Source organism: Spodoptera frugiperda, chromosome 31 (assembly GCF_023101765.2).
Source record: "Spodoptera frugiperda isolate SF20-4 chromosome 31, AGI-APGP_CSIRO_Sfru_2.0, whole genome shotgun sequence".
Classification (NCBI taxonomy): domain Eukaryota; kingdom Metazoa; phylum Arthropoda; class Insecta; order Lepidoptera; family Noctuidae; genus Spodoptera; species Spodoptera frugiperda.
Window position 1 is genome coordinate 7001551 of NC_064242.1, and position 21138 is coordinate 7022688.

The 21138-nt window shown below is 34.0% G+C and overlaps 3 long non-coding RNA genes across 4 annotated transcripts; 1 reads left to right on the plus strand and 2 right to left on the minus strand.

Moving 5' to 3' along the window:
• Positions 1–1827: 1827 nt before the first annotated feature.
• LOC118276481 (uncharacterized) lies at positions 1828–20865 on the minus strand. 2 transcript variants are annotated; one of them, XR_007707503.1, is made up of 2 exons: positions 18488–20865; positions 1828–2023 (listed from the first exon to the last, which is right to left on the minus strand). It is a non-coding gene; the product is annotated as an uncharacterized LOC118276481 (long non-coding RNA). The 2 variants fall into 2 exon arrangements; XR_007707502.1 differs by lacking the exon at positions 18488–20865 and adding an exon at positions 12018–14395.
• LOC126912902 (uncharacterized) lies at positions 5899–14911 on the plus strand. The gene is made up of 2 exons (XR_007707507.1): positions 5899–6048; positions 14692–14911. It is a non-coding gene; the product is annotated as an uncharacterized LOC126912902 (long non-coding RNA).
• Positions 6179–11937, minus strand: LOC126912903 (uncharacterized). The gene is made up of 2 exons (XR_007707508.1): positions 9110–11937; positions 6179–8753 (listed from the first exon to the last, which is right to left on the minus strand). It is a non-coding gene; the product is annotated as an uncharacterized LOC126912903 (long non-coding RNA).
• Positions 20866–21138: the final 273 nt, after the last annotated feature.

The window sequence follows — 21138 nt, forward strand, 5'->3', positions numbered from 1 at the left end:
AGTTCCACAAGGCAGTATACTAGGTCCATCATTGTTCCTCATTTATATTAACGATCTATGTAATTTGAATGTAGGAAATTGCAAAATAATATCGTACGCCGATGACACTGCGCTTATTTTCACTGCAAAAACCATTTCAGAGTTATACGATGTTGCACAAGCTGGTTTTAACATTGTTCTAAATTGGCTTCGTTGTAATTTACTAACACTGAATACAGACAAAACAAAATATATTCAGTTCAACATGCGCAATGTTAAAAACAATACTAATAATCCTCGCTTATATGCACACCAATGTAACGATCCGTCAGTCACTTCATGTACCTGTCCTACGATCCTGGAAACAAAATATCTCAAGTATCTTGGGGTTTTTGTTGATAACACTCTCTCCTTCAGGCAACATATTGACAGTTTGGTTACTAGAGTTCGTAAACTAATGTTTGTTTTCAAGCAATTGCGCTCCATTGCAGACACTAAATTAGTCAAGCAAGTTTATTTTGCTCTATATCAATCAATCCTTCAATATTGTATCACCTCATGGGGCGGAGCATCAAAAACAATTATTCTCTCCCTTGAACGAGCACAAAGAGCCGTGCTAAAAGTAGCAAATTCTCTGCCTTTCCTTTTTCATACCAACGAGCTATTTAGATCCTGCGAAGTGTTGACTGTTCGTCAAATTTACATTCTGCACATTGTACTAAAACAGCATGCTACACTTACTTACAACGCTGACATAATTAACAAAAGACGGAACGATATAGTCTGCAGCTCAACCACTACCTCTATATATGCATTTTCAAATAAATTCTTCACGTTTTTAGGGCCCTTGTTGTACAATAGATTAAATAGAATACTAAATATTTATAATTTGAATTCTTTTATGTGTAAAAATAAGGTCTCGAAATATTTGCAAGGCTTGTCTTATGACCAGACCGAAGAACTGCTGACTGTATGTAAATAAAATTACCTAGAGATATAAATAAAATATCGATGTAAGCAATATTATACTTATAACAACTTTATGTATATTTTTAACTTTGTCCTAGTTTTTAGTTTTTTGATAGTTATTACGTAGTTGTTAATTTGTTGCTGACCACTACTATATATTAATAAGCATTTTTATGCCTGAAGCACAGGTTTTACCTAGTTCAGGCAATTTACACATTAGCATTTTATTTAGAAGTAAGCAAATTATTGTAAAATATTTGTACAAATGGAGTAATAATAAACAATTTATTTATTTATTATTTTATTTATATAGCATAATAATTTTGATAATAATTTTGAAACTATTTGTAACATATCTGGAGTAAAGTACGTGTTTCGTACAACTTAATAAGCACCTTTACCGATCCAAGTTTGGCGCTCTGATTGGCTGGTTCGAATAAACCAACTAATCAGAGCGTCAAAAGCGTTCTCGTTTCAATTACCTACTTTAAGCGTAAAGCAAACTCGTAATAATGGTACAGTAGCCACATTTTCAGCATCTTAACTGGTTAAGCGACTGCTCTATGACAAGTTAAAAGTAAAAATGTAAGCATGTATTTCGATTAATTTACATACAGTCACTTTTGAAACGGAAAATTGAATTTTCCGTTAGTCCGTCTGTCGCACGAATTATTAAATAATAATTAAATTAAAATGGACTATGCTGCCATGTTTGTAGGTACTGTGTTGTTATGAACAACTACATAGTTTATTGGGCAGTATCACTTATTACCAATCGACTAAACAAGTAAAGTAAGTAAATTATTGGTACTGGTTTGACAAAAAACATAACAAGGAGGTAGGTATGGTGATAATATGTACATACAAATTATAATACTGTTTATAACACAATAAGTATATTTTTTAAATGAATACAATGAAAATCAATACACATTTAGACAATTTTAACATATTATAAAGGGTGCTTTATAATATGACTTATATTTCTGACAGTATTTATTTATCCCTTGTTCTTTACGTGTTCGTAAATTTCGCGGCCGGTGCCGATGGCTCCAATCGCACCGATTGCTCCTTTCTGTAACAAGATGATTTTTTTTTTTCATTAAATACATAGAAGACATCCGCTTGTGACTGCACAGCTGACGCGGTGGCTGGGCAACTGGCTGCCAAGCAACGTGTAGCGGGTTCGATTCCCGCACGGAGCAATTCTTTGTGTGATCCATAAATTGTTGTTTCGGGTATGGGTGTCATGTGCATGTGAAATTGTATGTCTGTAAACGCACCCACGACACAGGAGAAAATCCTAATGTGCGGCAACATTTTTTCTGAGTTATATGTACTTTCTAAGATTATATAGACACCATTGACAAACGGTGAGCGACAACATTGTGAGGAAACCTGAGCTTAAAATTTATATTATAAGTTTGAAATTGTCAACCCGCATTGAGTACCCAAGAGTGGCGATTAATGCTCAAACCTTCGCCGTGTGAGAAGAGGCCTTTGGTTAGCAATGGGCACATAGGTTGTTAATGTGTGAAATACATGGTCATCATTCTCATCAGTTGAAAAACATTGAATTCTGAGGTTTTTTTAGCAGTTTAAGGACCGCAGTTAAGTCACCGAAAAGATAAAGGCCCGTTTACTGGCCGCAGCCGCAAAATTTGACCCTTTTCACACGTTCATGTGTGAGTGTCACTTAAATACTTAATGGACCTTTGTCAATTAAAAAAGGTAAACAAATATATATATAAAGAGTTTCTAAGTAAATCGTCGACGCTTAGGAAAGTTTAGGTACGGTACATAAATACTTAACACAACTTTTTTTTTATTTGATATCGGGTGGGGCCACACCTACCTAATAAAACGAAAGGAACAGGTAAAAAAAAAACATTTGCCGTTAGTACTAAAAAAACTACAGTGATAATCCACAAATATTGTTTTTCATCGTACATTATATTAATTATATTATAGACTAACGGGTGAGAGAAATAATAAGATTATGAGATTGGGGAGAGATTTCCACGAACCCATAATAAATGAGGAAATATTTTTGTTTTAACTGCTAATAGTTATATTAATTCTTTCTATATGATTTGTTTACCTTACCGTCATACCAGTCATTTAATGTTTGCTTTAAAACTAGTCCTTAGCAAATGTTTTCGTTACAAAATCGTTACTAAGGAATAATTTGAGTAAGCATTAAATGTGGGGTGTGGGTGCGGTAGTTTGTGTGTAAAACGTTACTTATTGTTAATGATAACGATTTTCATAAACTATAGAATTTAAAATGATAATGATGTGAAAATGAACTTTTGAGACTAATCTATACCAATATTATAAAGCTGAAGAGTGTGTTTGTTTGTTTGTTTGATCGCGCTAATCTCCAGAACTACTGGTCCGATTTAAATAATTATGTTTGTGTTGAATAGTTCATTTATCGAGGAAGGCTATAGGCTATAAAACATCACGCTATGAACAATAGGAGCCAAGCAGAGGGGGTGAAACCGCGCGGAAGTAGCTAGTTCTTTATAAGACGAAAATATAGAAACTACTTACGGCGGCTTTAGCTCCTTTTGATAACGCAGTACCCGTGCCCTTGGGGTATGCGCTGGCGCCGCCCATCAACATGGCGACCACCGCGAGGACCAGCACCAGCAGGTTGAACAGTTTCATGTTGATGTGTGTTGCTCCACTTTACTCGAATGATGGCCTTACATCGCATTACTTGATTTATATACGATAAGGTTGGTGACTAAACTTTAAGGATAATCTAACGCTTTGCTTTGTAATTCTAAGGTACAAGCCGTACTTTACATATTTTATATTTATCTTAGATGAAAGATCAGACGCAGTTCTCTAAATGCGCATATCTTTGTACGCACCTAAATGGCAATTAATTTCGGAAATCAATACAGTAACATTAGAACTTAAGACGGGATATTTACCATGTTTATTAATGTCTATGAGTTCACTCAATATAATGTAATCAATAGAGTCTTAATTTTTTTTTCTTTACACCTGTTTATATTATACATCAACAGCATATAAGTGGCTACTGCTGACCGAAGGCCTCTTCTGGTACGGAGAAAATTTGAGCATTAATCACCACCCTTACTTAATGTGATTTGGCGATTTCAAACATATATTTCTTAGTGTTCCTCACGATGTTTTCCTTCACCTCTTAAACATATAACTCGGAAAAAGTCACATTGGTGTTGGATGTTTACAGGTTTTGAACCCATTCTCATGCATGAGAAGAGTCTCTCAAACCTGCTGGCCACCACGATACGAACCTACTGTTTACTTTTTGTAAAACTGTTAACAGTGGATAAATAGATTGTCAAAACATGTTTTCAATTGTCAAATTGTATTTAACGAAAGAAATATTACTGAATCGAAGTTTTAAGTAGCATTCTCTGGACTAAGTAATGTTATTTGAAACTAAACAAAACAGTAAACAAAGTATTGTTATTGCACAAATTGATTAAATGCCTTTGGTAACACGAAACTTAATTTTGATATCGTTTAAATCAATCATGCTTGTCTTGGATACCTTTATTTCAGCTAAACATCGGCTCGCTTGTAAATAATTTTCTCAAATCGACTCTGACAGTTTCTAATAAATATTGACAGGTCTGCAAATTATCTGTACGTCATTGTTGTCAGATTAAAAGGGCATAATAATTATTATAATCACGCCGTCTTTATGAGAAGGGGTAGACACAGATATTGTGGTGCTCTCTAATTCACCCCTGTTGATATACATTTTAACTTGACCCAATTCTCGCAACTCGGAATACACTATAACATGTTTAATAATTGGGTAAATGAGAACGCATATTGATAACTATTGAACAATTAATCTCAATCTAAGTATGGTTAGGTACGTTATGTTCATAAGTAATTATTTACAAACAACTATAGAATGTTAATAAAAACCATAAAGTCACATAGTTGCGTATGGATTTACAATGAATAACCGCAGCAAAAACCCGTTAAATGATTTGGATTTCTTAGTTTATACAAGATTTTCCTTGTTTCCATAGTATAATAGTACGTTTCAAAATACCTATATTACCAACCTACACTTACCGTAATTACTTGAACATGACTTGGGTTATTTAAAAACAAAACAGTCACCTTTAAGCATTTCATAAGAGAAAATACAGCCCAAATATTTTCAGTTATGAAGACTGCTATTACATCTAATATAATCATAGGTAAAGATCTTTCTTTAGGTTTCGAATTGTGGACATTTAAAAAATCAGACTTCGATTTGATAAGGTATTAAACTTTTTCTTTAAACCTCCAATTAAAATCTTTGAATTTTGTAACTTTGTTCTCACGTTCACGATAAGATTACCTAACTGTTTTACTTTCTGGTGAAATTCTATTACCGATCTAAAAATCATATCGGATTAAAATTCTGATATCCAATCACTTATCACTTACTGGCTACACAACAGTGATTGTTTGGTTTAAACAATATTTCGATTATTTCCATTAACATTGAGGACAAAATAGTCATCTTCAATAAGTCTAATGTTAAAAAGCTTTTAAAAAAGATTAAGAAATAATCTTTATCTTTATAATAATTTTATAAAAATTATGTAGTTATATTATATGCGTGGAATAAATCAGTTGATCTAATGTGGTTGCGGTTTATTTAAGTGGCCTAGTGCCTACCAGGCATTAGTGGGTAAGTACGTATGACGTAAAAGCTCCGACAAAACGTCTTCAGCCATTCCCGACTATGTTATCCTCATGCTCAATGTTACTATTCCGTTACGGTACGTTTACTTAAGTTTAGAATAAGTGACGAACACAAAAAACCCTCTCATGGCCTATTGTACTGTTGAAGTAGTGTTATCTATTACCATTTTAATATATAAATGTAGTGAAATATGATCAATCATCATTCGAAGTTTGCGCTTCTTTTAGTTAACAACAGTTAGTTGCTTCAAACGTCTACCTTCCATCATGAAGCTGTTCGGTCTCGTGGTGTTGGTGATGGCGGTGCTGGCCCTGCTGGGCGGCGCTAGTGCCAACCCCAACCCCAAGGGCATCGGTGGTGCCATCAGGAAGGGCGGGAAAGTTATTGTGAGTAAAGTTATTTGTTTATTGCCGTTACCAAGATTCTTGTAGCAGTTTGTGTTTATGATTAATAATTTGTTACATTTATTAATGTTTTGATTATTTGGATAATAATTGACCATTCTTGTGTCCACAGAAACACGGACTCGGTGTGATCGGTGTCATCGGCACTGGCCACGAGATCTACCAGCAGAACCACAACTAGGCGACATCCACCAGATGTCAGGCTGCTTACTCCTCACAGCTCACAGCTAACCACCGCTGCAGTATTATACATTCCAATAGATTATTGTAGTTAATTGCTAATTGTTATCCTGTTACCTATGTTTTATGTATTTAATAAACCGTTGACACTACTTAAGTTTTTTGTTGACTTTGAAACCGTAACCTTAACTTATTAACTTAAATATGTATGCTATAAAAGATTTGACTTTGACTTTGAAAAAAAGGTATGCATTTTTTATGTAGGGCAGTAAACCTTTCATTAAGCTATATGCTCTTAAGAACACGATTAGTATTTTCTGTGTTCACACAAGCAATAACAATAATCTCTCAATTGATTTAAATCAATACAATAACTATTTACCCAGACCATATAATATCCTATGTAGTAGTGAAAGTATATGTACCAATTTAGTTGTACTTTGTGTTCTCTTACTGTCTGCTTTCAAAATAATATTTACGAAATTTCAGGAGGCTTACTCTTGAATCCAAATCCAATCGATTGACATTGATATCGTGAAATTTTGTACTCTTGAGCTGCAACCTACTAGCGCCTATTGCATTCGTATTGCATGGATATTGAATAACCCAAATGGTATTGAGTTTGGCTTTATATTCTGTACTCTGAATGCTATTTTAACTACTACGATTGGGGTTGTATAGTTAGGACATTTAATAATTATTGGATTGAAATTGCATTGACATTGAGATTGGTTGGAAGAGTAACCGCCATTATACAATTCTATCTCCCAATAATTTTCCTGAAAAGATGATCACTGGACTGTGGATAACCAGTGATGATATTTTAGGGATTGTATGGATCTCAAAGAGCCATCAGACCACCACAGATGTGGCCTAGTAGGGCTGACGTCTAGCCCGGAGCTGCGAACTACTTAGCGGATTTACCGGGGCTCCGGCTATAAAAGCAGGAGTAGGAATTTATAATATAATTTTTAAGTCAGTAAGAATCTGACATTCCCTCTCGCCTTGCCCAAGGCGGGAGAAGTCATTGGATAATTCTTTCTCCTTAAAAAAGGATTGTATAGATATGTAGATAGTAGATGTAGACATATGTAGTAGCAACATAGACAAATTATGTATCAGTGCTACATTGTAATGTTCAATAAATCAAACGAGACAGTCATGTGTGTTTCCTCACTAGAAAAGTGTTCCTCCCTGATTGTACGCAGGGGAGCCGAGGCCGCGACCAGTACATAAATAGGTCAAACAGCAAAAGTTTACTTTTTAATTAAATATCAATGTCCTTCCTTTGAAGAGAAACAAAGTTAATAACATCAGTATTAATACATTTCATCGTTTACCTCATTTTCTTTGTAGTGACGTTACAGAAATATATAGTTTTGTATATTATAGCTTGGTCATGGTCACTCAAAGATTTGTATGTGTCCCTTTCGAACGCGCGGCCATGGCGATTTATTAAATAAAAAACTATGCCGAAATTCTGCTTAGGTACGTGTTTTGTACTACTTCTCAAATGAAATAAAATCTATAGAATTTAAAGCATCTACCGTTTTTTTAAAGACCCGAAAATCCTTTTTATGTGTCCTCATAATTATGAATCAAAGGACTGAGGCGATTTTATTCCATTGTTATTTTGAAAACCGCAACTTTGTTATTAGTGGTTTTGCGGTTAAAGCTGCGATACGAGAATTAAATTGCAGTGATACTTAAGGTTAAGAAGAATTATTACCTCGTTTTTTCATGTAAGGACTCATAAGACACTTTCACTTTTTCTTCTCCTCTAATAATATCTTCTGATTTATTTCGTTGCGGGATCCAAGATAGTCATTCATGTCCCTGAGTCACCTACCTAATAAAACGAAAGGAACAGGTAAAAAAAAAACATTTGCCGTTAGTACTAAAAAAACTACAGTGATAATCCACAAATATTGTTTTTCATCGTACATTATATTAATTATATTATAGACTAGCTGACCCAGCGAACTTCGTACCGCTTTCGCGTAGCAATGATGCTCTCCTTTATTTTGTATAGCTGAGTTATGTATGAGTCCCTATTCAATTTGAATTGGAATCTATAAATATCCTCCATATAAAAATGAATCCATAATTTCCTGGTCTCACTATACCTGAAAAGGACTTTACTAATTTAAAAAAAAAAAACAAAACATATTTTCATAACAGTGTTTATTTCATAGGATTCAATCATTTCACTGTCCTGCAGGCGCCTTATCGGCTCTGATGACAATTTTGTGATTATCTGATGGCATGCGGTCTAATGCATTTGTGAATGTCTAATACATCGGTCTAATGCAACTAATTCATTGTGTTGAAGGAAAAATATTTGAAGTTGTTCATCACAATGGATCTCTTTACTGAGTTGTTGTGTGCGCAACGCTGATCGACTTCTCTTGCTGAATTGTCCATAAAATATATTTGCAAAAATGTATAGTCTTCAACAGGCACTGGCAATAAGGAACCTGTTTGATGATATATTTGAATCCCTGAATCTGCAAGAATATAAATATGTATACAGGCAATTGTATAGCAAATTGTACCACCATGTGGCTCGCAAAATACTGCCACAATACTTTACATCATTTCAAATTAAAACTACTTTTAACCTCGACATTAAACAGCTTTCCACGGCAGCTTTAGGTAGTAGGCTTTACCAAGAACATCTTGCTCATGCCACTATAAACTACAACATGTTGTAAATGTTGCTGATTTAAGTCTTCGGATTATAGACTATTATTATGTATTTGATTTATTGTTTACAAAATAAACACATCACTGACTCGACATATTTTGCACCAGCTACATGGTTTTAAAACTAAAAAAAAAAAACGTTTGCCATTATACTTACTTGCTAAAAGTAGGCAAAAAATTGTCTCGTATAACTTTTGTTGCCCCAAATGATGTCATTTGAAAGCAATTATTGTACTGCTGGATATGAGTCAAAAAATGAACCAATGAATGTGGTGGCTCTGGTGGCGGTACCAATGGCGTCAATTTGACTTGGCCGCTGGCGCAACACAATCCAGAGGCTTCATTTTTTAATTTCAATCCCAATGTGGACACACAATGTTCATTAGTCCAATAGCAACAATTTGCTCTGAACTGTAATCAATTGCCACATTATAACTGAATGCAGCTTTGTGGGGATTAAACACAACATTTCTATCTTGATATCGATTCAGTTCAAGTTCATTTCGCGCTTCGCGATGCTCATCAGTTTGATTTGCTCTTATATTTCTTTGCCTTGCCGTATTTCGAGTTCTGCGGCCTAAGCTTGTACATCTGGTTGGTAGCATTGTTAAAACCGAAATTCCAACTGAAAATAAAAAGCTCTCATACATTTTCTGCATAACCGTGTATACCAAATTGTAGTATTGTGTAGTCACCAAAAGTTACTAAAAATCAATAATGAAGATGTGAACTTACCTTGATTAACAAACACTTATTAGCAAATAAAAATCTTCTTAGTTTTTAAAACTCGAAGAAATATTAAGATAATCTCTCAGAAATATTGAAAAATATACATTTAATTTTGCATATTTTAAAAAACGCGCAATACGAATGTCAATGTCATTCACACCAATAGACTATATTGAAAGAGCATCGTTTGTTCGAAAACGTGAATAGAAACTTTAATTTACACAAAATAAATTTCTGAACACACGCGTAACTGTTGATAATTTGTCATTCTTTCTGAACGCACACTTAATTAATATTTGAGGAATTTCTATTCATGCTTAATGCACATTTCAACATTTTCAATAGATTAAAAAAAATACAGACAATTGTTTATTCACCCTTTTCATAGTTTATGCATAAATGTCAATAATTATTTACAGAATTTGAATTTAGAAACAACAAATATTTGACATGTACAAATGAAAATTTATCGAATCTAGCTTTTGCCCGCGACTTCGTCCGCGTAGAGGTGTTAATGGTCAAAATGCTGCCGTATGTCATCTAAAATGTGAATTACTTGAGAATATGTTACTGTTAGCATTTTTTTTTTTTTTACATTTAATGGGTCGACGTTTGACCGCTATCTCACCTGATGGTAAGTGATGATGCGGCCTACGATTTAAAGATAATAATAATTTTAAGATAATTTTAAGCATTTTTAAAGATATGTATTCCAAAGAAACCACGACCGCCGATTCATCATTTTATAATCATGATGAAAAGTAGCCAAGGTTATCTATATTATTATCCTTTAATTTCCTATATATTGCCTATCAATAAAAAAATACATTGTTTCGTTGTTATATTCCAAAAAAAAAACATTCGTGCTTTCGCATTCATAACATTAGTATGGTAGTAGGGATATTGGCGATTTAAATAAGTATATGTGTATTTAAATAAGAATCGAACGCGAGTAAAGCCACAGGCAACGTATTAACGAAAATGACGAATTTTCAAGCAAACATTAATCTCCTCTATCAAACATACTACGCCTTCTACCCTTTTTATTAAAAAGTAGCCTATGTTCTTTCGCTCCTCATTAAGTGTCTAAATACAAAATTTCACTGTTACAGCTTTAAAAATGACGAATTTCCATATGACCATTCATCCCCTATTTTTACCCACTCTCCCCTATTTTTTTGCAATAAAAAGTAGACCATGTTCTTTCGTTCCTCATTAAGTATCTAAATACAAAGTTTTACTGTTACAGCTTTTAAAATGACGAATTTCCATATGACCATTCTCCGCAATTTTTTTGCAATAAAAAGTATCAAGGTCTATTCTATCTCAGTACTAAATTCCATCAAAATCGGTTCACTGGTTAAGCTTGAAAGCGTAATTACAGACAGACAGAGTTACTTTCGCATTTATAATATTAGTAGGGATTCTGTGCTCCAAGTCTCCAACGCACACTTATTCAATAGCATTTGTTTTTAGTATCCAATAGCATTTATCCAACAATGAACTTTATCCAATAGCAATAAAGCTCAAATTGACTCTACGTATTAGTTAGAAAACGTTTGTATGGGATAAAGGAAAGGGCAGTTTTTAGGGTTTTTCCGTCAATTATTTGATATTTTCTCACCTTTTAAACCTTCCCTGGACTTCTACAAATAATTCAAGACCAAAATTTGCCAAATCGGTCCAGCCGTTCTCGAGTTTTAGCGAGACAAAGGAATAGCAATTGATTTTTATATATATAGACTAACGGGTGAGAGAAATAATAAGATTATGAGATTGGGGAGAGATTTCCACGAACCCATAATAAATGAGGAAATATTTTTGTTTTAACTGCTAATAGTTATATTAATTCTTTCTATATGATTTGTTTACCTTACCGTCATACCAGTCATTTAATGTTTGCTTTAAAACTAGTCCTTAGCAAATGTTTTCGTTACAAAATCGTTACTAAGGAATAATTTGAGTAAGCATTAAATGTGGGGTGTGGGTGCGGTAGTTTGTGTGTAAAACGTTACTTATTGTTAATGATAACGATTTTCATAAACTATAGAATTTAAAATGATAATGATGTGAAAATGAACTTTTGAGACTAATCTATACCAATATTATAAAGCTGAAGAGTGTGTTTGTTTGTTTGTTTGATCGCGCTAATCTCCAGAACTACTGGTCCGATTTAAATAATTATGTTTGTGTTGAATAGTTCATTTATCGAGGAAGGCTATAGGCTATAAAACATCACGCTATGAACAATAGGAGCCAAGCAGAGAGAGAGCCATGGGTGAAACCGCGCGGAAGTAGCTAGTTCTTTATAAGACGAAAATATAGAAACTACTTACGGCGGCTTTAGCTCCTTTTGATAACGCAGTACCCGTGCCCTTGGGGTATGCGCTGGCGCCGCCCATCAACATGGCGACCACCGCGAGGACCAGCACCAGCAGGTTGAACAGTTTCATGTTGATGTGTGTTGCTCCACTTTACTCGAATGATGGCCTTACATCGCATTACTTGATTTATATACGATAAGGTTGGTGACTAAACTTTAAGGATAATCTAACGCTTTGCTTTGTAATTCTAAGGTACAAGCCGTACTTTACATATTTTATATTTATCTTAGATGAAAGATCAGACGCAGTTCTCTAAATGCGCATATCTTTGTACGCACCTAAATGGCAATTAATTTCGGAAATCAATACAGTAACATTAGAACTTAAGACGGGATATTTACCATGTTTATTAATGTCTATGAGTTCACTCAATATAATGTAATCAATAGAGTCTTAATTTTTTTTTCTTTACACCTGTTTATATTATACATCAACAGCATATAAGTGGCTACTGCTGACCGAAGGCCTCTTCTGGTACGGAGAAAATTTGAGCATTAATCACCACCCTTACTTAATGTGATTTGGCGATTTCAAACATATATTTCTTAGTGTTCCTCACGATGTTTTCCTTCACCTCTTAAACATATAACTCGGAAAAAGTCACATTGGTGTTGGATGTTTACAGGTTTTGAACCCATTCTCATGCATGAGAAGAGTCTCTCAAACCTGCTGGCCACCACGATACGAACCTACTGTTTACTTTTTGTAAAACTGTTAACAGTGGATAAATAGATTGTCAAAACATGTTTTCAATTGTCAAATTGTATTTAACGAAAGAAATATTACTGAATCGAAGTTTTAAGTAGCATTCTCTGGACTAAGTAATGTTATTTGAAACTAAACAAAACAGTAAACAAAGTATTGTTATTGCACAAATTGATTAAATGCCTTTGGTAACACGAAACTTAATTTTGATATCGTTTAAATCAATCATGCTTGTCTTGGATACCTTTATTTCAGCTAAACATCGGCTCGCTTGTAAATAATTTTCTCAAATCGACTCTGACAGTTTCTAATAAATATTGACAGGTCTGCAAATTATCTGTACGTCATTGTTGTCAGATTAAAAGGGCATAATAATTATTATAATCACGCCGTCTTTATGAGAAGGGGTAGACACAGATATTGTGGTGCTCTCTAATTCACCCCTGTTGATATACATTTTAACTTGACCCAATTCTCGCAACTCGGAATACACTATAACATGTTTAATAATTGGGTAAATGAGAACGCATATTGATAACTATTGAACAATTAATCTCAATCTAAGTATGGTTAGGTACGTTATGTTCATAAGTAATTATTTACAAACAACTATAGAATGTTAATAAAAACCATAAAGTCACATAGTTGCGTATGGATTTACAATGAATAACCGCAGCAAAAACCCGTTAAATGATTTGGATTTCTTAGTTTATACAAGATTTTCCTTGTTTCCATAGTATAATAGTACGTTTCAAAATACCTATATTACCAACCTACACTTACCGTAATTACTTGAACATGACTTGGGTTATTTAAAAACAAAACAGTCACCTTTAAGCATTTCATAAGAGAAAATACAGCCCAAATATTTTCAGTTATGAAGACTGCTATTACATCTAATATAATCATAGGTAAAGATCTTTCTTTAGGTTTCGAATTGTGGACATTTAAAAAATCAGACTTCGATTTGATAAGGTATTAAACTTTTTCTTTAAACCTCCAATTAAAATCTTTGAATTTTGTAACTTTGTTCTCACGTTCACGATAAGATTACCTAACTGTTTTACTTTCTGGTGAAATTCTATTACCGATCTAAAAATCATATCGGATTAAAATTCTGATATCCAATCACTTATCACTTACTGGCTACACAACAGTGATTGTTTGGTTTAAACAATATTTCGATTATTTCCATTAACATTGAGGACAAAATAGTCATCTTCAATAAGTCTAATGTTAAAAAGCTTTTAAAAAAGATTAAGAAATAATCTTTATCTTTATAATAATTTTATAAAAATTATGTAGTTATATTATATGCGTGGAATAAATCAGTTGATCTAATGTGGTTGCGGTTTATTTAAGTGGCCTAGTGCCTACCAGGCATTAGTGGGTAAGTACGTATGACGTAAAAGCTCCGACAAAACGTCTTCAGCCATTCCCGACTATGTTATCCTCATGCTCAATGTTACTATTCCGTTACGGTACGTTTACTTAAGTTTAGAATAAGTGACGAACACAAAAAACCCTCTCATGGCCTATTGTACTGTTGAAGTAGTGTTATCTATTACCATTTTAATATATAAATGTAGTGAAATATGATCAATCATCATTCGAAGTTTGCGCTTCTTTTAGTTAACAACAGTTAGTTGCTTCAAACGTCTACCTTCCATCATGAAGCTGTTCGGTCTCGTGGTGTTGGTGATGGCGGTGCTGGCCCTGCTGGGCGGCGCTAGTGCCAACCCCAACCCCAAGGGCATCGGTGGTGCCATCAGGAAGGGCGGGAAAGTTATTGTGAGTAAAGTTATTTGTTTATTGCCGTTACCAAGATTCTTGTAGCAGTTTGTGTTTATGATTAATAATTTGTTACATTTATTAATGTTTTGATTATTTGGATAATAATTGACCATTCTTGTGTCCACAGAAACACGGACTCGGTGTGATCGGTGTCATCGGCACTGGCCACGAGATCTACCAGCAGAACCACAACTAGGCGACATCCACCAGATGTCAGGCTGCTTACTCCTCACAGCTCACAGCTAACCACCGCTGCAGTATTATACATTCCAATAGATTATTGTAGTTAATTGCTAATTGTTATCCTGTTACCTATGTTTTATGTATTTAATAAACCGTTGACACTACTTAAGTTTTTTGTTGACTTTGAAACCGTAACCTTAACTTATTAACTTAAATATGTATGCTATAAAAGATTTGACTTTGACTTTGAAAAAAAGGTATGCATTTTTTATGTAGGGCAGTAAACCTTTCATTAAGCTATATGCTCTTAAGAACACGATTAGTATTTTCTGTGTTCACACAAGCAATAACAATAATCTCTCAATTGATTTAAATCAATACAATAACTATTTACCCAGACCATATAATATCCTATGTAGTAGTGAAAGTATATGTACCAATTTAGTTGTACTTTGTGTTCTCTTACTGTCTGCTTTCAAAATAATATTTACGAAATTTCAGGAGGCTTACTCTTGAATCCAAATCCAATCGATTGACATTGATATCGTGAAATTTTGTACTCTTGAGCTGCAACCTACTAGCGCCTATTGCATTCGTATTGCATGGATATTGAATAACCCAAATGGTATTGAGTTTGGCTTTATATTCTGTACTCTGAATGCTATTTTAACTACTACGATTGGGGTTGTATAGTTAGGACATTTAATAACACTGTGTGACAAAAATGACCTCAATAAAAGTTAAATTAATTTGAATGGGATATTTTGTATCTACAATTAGCCTGTTAATAATCTGCATTTTTGAAAAGTTTCAGTCACCCTCAGTTTTCTTGCAACTGCAATACACTTTTTTTAAGTAAATATGGTTGAAAATTGAATTTAATCAAGCAAAACAACTAACATTTGACTTTTATTCAGGATTTTCGGGAATATTTAGCGTCAAGTACATCTCTTTTGAGTATCCAACAGTAATCAGCCAACATGTTCGGACTCCACTTGCCTTGGTACCGTTTTTTCATGTTGGATATATCCTGATGGAATCGCTCGCCGTGTTCATCACTAATGGCTCCCAAATTTCGAGGAAAAAAATCCAAATGAGAGTGTAAGAAGTGTATCTTGAGCGACATATTGCATCCCATATTTTTGTAAGCTGATAAGAGGTTGAAGGAATCATAATTCTCAGATACATTTTCTTCATCAATCACGTCATCCACGTCAAACACGGATGTTTACTGAAGGCTGAGGAACAGGCAGATCATCACTGTGTGGGATAGGTCTTTGAGCAGATTGTAAATTCGGATAGTTCACGATGTGTCTAGATTTGTGATTAATACCTTTGATAGAAGTTTGGCAGAAATAACAATCTGATACATGGTCTTTCTGTTCAGACCATATCATTGGAACTGCAAATGGCATATGACGAGATCCTTTAGCCCATGATGTTAATAAACTAACACATTGTGCACCACAAACACTAGGAGTCCAGGTTTTGTCCAAATTTCGCACAGGAAAGCCAAAATAATTAAAATAACAGTTTTTGACTAATGGTGTCAAATTACGACGTTGACTTTTAATAGTAAGTTGACCGCAAATGTAACAAAAGTTATCAGGATGGTTTACACACACTCTGGGCATCTTATTACGATGTACAGAAACGACAATCACAAAAAAAACCGTTTTAATTTCAATAATTCAATATTAATTTATCGGGAACATACGTCGGTAAGCAAAATTCGCGTAATCAATTTAGTTTATATTTAACGGAAACTGAGGGTGATCGAACAAAACTAAGTATGAGGTTTATATGCGGGTAGGTAGTAGTGTTTAAAAAACCGACTCGATTTTGTTTAACAAAAATACTGTTTACCAGTGTAATTATTGGATTGAAATTGCATTGACATTGAGATTGGTTGGAAGAGTAACCGCCATTATACAATTCTATCTCCCAATAATTTTCCTGAAAAGATGATCACTGGACTGTGGATAACCAGTGATGATATTTTAGGGATTGTATGGATCTCAAAGAGCCATCAGACCACCACAGATGTGGCCTAGTAGGGCTGACGTCTAGCCCGGAGCTGCGAACTACTTAGCGGATTTACCGGGGCTCCGGCTATAAAAGCAGGAGTAGGAATTTATAATATAATTTTTAAGTCAGTAAGAATCTGACATTCCCTCTCGCCTTGCCCAAGGCGGGAGAAGTCATTGGATAATTCTTTCTCCTTAAAAAAGGATTGTATAGATATGTAGATAGTAGATGTAGACATATGTAGTAGCAACATAGACAAATTATGTATCAGTGCTACATTGTAATGTTCAATAAATCAAACGAGACAGTCATGTGTGTTTCCTCACTAGAAAAGTGTTCCTCCCTGATTGTACGCAGGGGAGCCGAGGCCGCGACCAGTACATAAATAGGTCAAACAGCAAAAGTTTACTTTTTAATTAAATATCAATGTCCTTCCTTTGAAGAGAAACAAAGTTAATAACATCAGTATTAATACATTTCATCGTTTACCTCATTTTCTTTGTAGTGACGTTACAGAAATATATAGTTTTGTATATTATAGCTTGGTCATGGTCACTCAAAGATTTGTATGTGTCCCTTTCGAACGCGCGGCCATGGCGATTTATTAAATAAAAAACTATGCCGAAATTCTGCTTAGGTACGTGTTTTGTACTACTTCTCAAATGAAATAAAATCTATAGAATTTAAAGCATCTACCGTTTTTTTAAAGACCCGAAAATCCTTTTTATGTGTCCTCATAATTATGAATCAAAGGACTGAGGCGATTTTATTCCATTGTTATTTTGAAAACCGCAACTTTGTTATTAGTGGTTTTGCGGTTAAAGCTGCGATACGAGAATTAAATTGCAGTGATACTTAAGGTTAAGAAGAATTATTACCTCGTTTTTTCATGTAAGGACTCATAAGACACTTTCACTTTTTCTTCTCCTCTAATAATATCTTCTGATTTATTTCGTTGCGGGATCCAAGATAGTCATTCATGTCCCTGAGTCACCTACCTAACAAAACTAAAGGAACAGGTAAAAATAATCATTTCAGCCGTTAATACTAAAAAAAACCATAGTGATAATCCACAAATATTGGTTTATTTTTGATTATACATGATATTAATTATATTATAGACCAACGGATGAGAGAAATAATGAGATTATGAGATTGGGAAGAGATTTCCATGAACCCATAATAAATGAGGAAATATTTTTGTTTTAACTACTAACAGTTATATTAATTCTTTCTATATGATTTGTTTACCTTACCGTCATACCAGTCATTTAATGTTTGCTTTAAAACTAGTCCTTAGCAAATGTTTTCGATACAAAATCGTTACTGAGGAATAGTTTAAGTAATCATTAAATGTCTCTGAGTGCGGCAGTTTGTGTGTAAAACGTTACTTATTGTTAATGATAACGATTTTCATAAACTATAGAATTTAAAATGATAATGATGTGAAAATGAACTTTTGAGACTAATCTATACCAATATTATAAAGCTGAAGAGTGTGTTTGTTTGTTTGTTTGATCGCGCTAATCTCCAGAACTACTGGTCCGATTTAAATAATTATGTTTGTGTTGAATAGTTCATTTATCGAGGAAGGCTATAGGCTATAAAACATCACGCTATGAACAATAGGAGCCAAGCAGAGAGAGAGCCATGGGTGAAACCGTGCGGAAGTAGCTAGTTCTTTATAAGACGAAAATATAGAAACTACTTACGGCGGCTTTAGCTCCTTTTGATAACGCAGTACCCGTGCCCTTGGGGTATGCGCTGGCGCCGCCCATCAACATGGCGACCACCGCGAGGACCAGCACCAGCAGGTTGAACAGTTTCATGTTGATGTGTGTTGCTCCACTTTACTCGAATGATGGCCTTACATCGCATTACTTGATTTATATACGATAAGGTTGGTGACTAAACTTTAAGGATAATCTAACGCTTTGCTTTGTAATTCTAAGGTACAAGCCGTACTTTACATATTTTATATTTATCTTAGATGAAAGATCAGACGCAGTTCTCTAAATGCGCATATCTTTGTACGCACCTAAATGGCAATTAATTTCGGAAATCAATACAGTAACATTAGAACTTAAGACGGGATATTTACCATGTTTATTAATGTCTATGAGTTCACTCAATATAATGTAATCAATAGAGTCTTAATTTTTTTTTCTTTACACCTGTTTATATTATACATCAACAGCATATAAGTGGCTACTGCTGACCGAAGGCCTCTTCTGGTACGGAGAAAATTTGAGCATTAATCACCACCCTTACTTAATGTGATTTGGCGATTTCAAACATATATTTCTTAGTGTTCCTCACGATGTTTTCCTTCACCTCTTAAACATATAACTCGGAAAAAGTCACATTGGTGTTGGATGTTTACAGGTTTTGAACCCATTCTCATGCATGAGAAGAGTCTCTCAAACCTGCTGGCCACCACGATACGAACCTACTGTTTACTTTTTGTAAAACTGTTAACAGTGGATAAATAGATTGTCAAAACATGTTTTCAATTGTCAAATTGTATTTAACGAAAGAAATATTACTGAATCGAAGTTTTAAGTAGCATTCTCTGGACTAAGTAATGTTATTTGAAACTAAACAAAACAGTAAACAAAGTATTGTTATTGCACAAATTGATTAAATGCCTTTGGTAACACGAAACTTAATTTTGATATCGTTTAAATCAATCATGCTTGTCTTGGATACCTTTATTTCAGCTAAACATCGGCTCGCTTGTAAATAATTTTCTCAAATCGACTCTGACAGTTTCTAATAAATATTGACAGGTCTGCAAATTATCTGTACGTCATTGTTGTCAGATTAAAAGGGCATAATAATTATTATAATCACGCCGTCTTTATGAGAAGGGGTAGACACAGATATTGTGGTGCTCTCTAATTCACCCCTGTTGATATACATTTTAACTTGACCCAATTCTCGCAACTCGGAATACACTATAACATGTTTAATAATTGGGTAAATGAGAACGCATATTGATAACTATTGAACAATTAATCTCAATCTAAGTATGGTTAGGTACGTTATGTTCATAAGTAATTATTTACAAACAACTATAGAATGTTAATAAAAACCATAAAGTCACATAGTTGCGTATGGATTTACAATGAATAACCGCAGCAAAAACCCGTTAAATGATTTGGATTTCTTAGTTTATACAAGATTTTCCTTGTTTCCATAGTATAATAGTACGTTTCAAAATACCTATATTACCAACCTACACTTACCGTAATTACTTGAACATGACTTGGGTTATTTAAAAACAAAACAGTCACCTTTAAGCATTTCATAAGAGAAAATACAGCCCAAATATTTTCAGTTATGAAGACTGCTATTACATCTAATATAATCATAGGTAAAGATCTTTCTTTAGGTTTCGAATTGTGGACATTTAAAAAATCAGACTTCGATTTGATAAGGTATTAAACTTTTTCTTTAAACCTCCAATTAAAATCTTTGAATTTTGTAACTTTGTTCTCACGTTCACGATAAGATTACCTAACTGTTTTACTTTCTGGTGAAATTCTATTACCGATCTAAAAATCATATCGGATTAAAATTCTGATATCCAATCACTTATCACTTACTGGCTACACAACAGTGATTGTTTGGTTTAAACAATATTTCGATTATTTCCATTAACATTGAGGACAAAATAGTCATCTTCAATAAGTCTAATGTTAAAAAGCTTTTAAAAAAGATTAAGAAATAATCTTTATCTTTATAATAATTTTATAAAAATTATGTAGTTATATTATATGCGTGGAATAAATCAGTTGATCTAATGTGGTTGCGGTTTATTTAAGTGGCCTAGTGCCTACCAGGCATTAGTGGGTAAGTACGTATGACGTAAAAGCTCCGACAAAACGTCTTCAGCCATTCCCGACTATGTTATCCTCATGCTCAATGTTACTATTCCGTTACGGTACGTTTACTTAAGTTTAGAATAAGTGACGAACACAAAAAACCCTCTCATGGCCTATTGTACTGTTGAAGTAGTGTTATCTATTACCATTTTAATATATAAATGTAGTGAAATATGATCAATCATCATTCGAAGTTTGCGCTTCTTTTAGTTAACAACAGTTAGTTGCTTCAAACGTCTACCTTCCATCATGAAGCTGTTCGGTCTCGTGGTGTTGGTGATGGCGGTGCTGGCCCTGCTGGGCGGCGCTAGTGCCAACCCCAACCCCAAGGGCATCGGTGGTGCCATCAGGAAGGGCGGGAAAGTTATTGTGAGTAAAGTTATTTGTTTATTGCCGTTACCAAGATTCTTGTAGCAGTTTGTGTTTATGATTAATAATTTGTTACATTTATTAATGTTTTGATTATTTGGATAATA